The sequence below is a fragment of the Myotis davidii genome, unplaced genomic scaffold (genome assembly GCF_000327345.1).
Source record: "Myotis davidii unplaced genomic scaffold, ASM32734v1 scaffold534, whole genome shotgun sequence".
NCBI lineage: Eukaryota > Metazoa > Chordata > Mammalia > Chiroptera > Vespertilionidae > Myotis > Myotis davidii.
Genome location: NW_006286678.1, coordinates 6,155,829 through 6,156,607, shown reverse-complemented (window position 1 = coordinate 6,156,607; position 779 = coordinate 6,155,829).

Below are 779 nucleotides of genomic sequence, written 5' to 3'. Positions count from 1 at the left end.
GACTGACTTATTTTTTTTAAATATGTTTTATTGATTTTTTACAGAGAGGAAGGGAGAGAGATAGAAAGTTACAAACATTGATGAGAGAGAAACATCGATCAGCTGCCTCCTGCACATCCGCTACTGGGGAGGAGCCCGCAATCAAGGTACATGCCCTTGACCACAATCGAACCCAGGACCCTTCAGTCCTTAGGCCAACGCTCTATCCACTGAGCCAAACCAGTTAGGGCAACATTTACCTACCTAGTTACTTGTGTGGTGCCTGTGTGAGCTCCATCTTCTGAAACCTCTGAGCTAGGTCTGCCATAGAACAGGGGCTCCTAAAACTGAAAATAGGTTTAAACAGATAATGCAAGCAAGCAAGCAGGACAACATCGACCTGGGAATCCAGTCCCAGGGCACAGAGAGGAAGCCCATCTGGGTGCTTCGCAGCCTCAAGGGATGAGAAACAGGGTTTGGTATCCAGCCAGGGATTAAACGGAGACCCAGAAGGCAGGCTGAGCGGCTCAGAGACCACATCCTGAAGCACCTTTGTTGCCAAGGCCATGCAGGCCTGGAAAGGCATAAGGTAGGTGAGGAGTGGAGCCTGGCTTTTGTTTTAGAGAGATCATTCAGAAAGGGTGGTGAGAAAGGCTAGGGCTGGAAGCGGGGCTGCCAGGGAGGAGGTATTTGCAGTGACCCATAGGCGAGAGACCGCCAGCCTGATCTGGGGCAGGGCCATAGGGCTCAAGACAGAGGACAGGAGGCACTCAGATTCATCTTCTCCATTTGGCCCCATG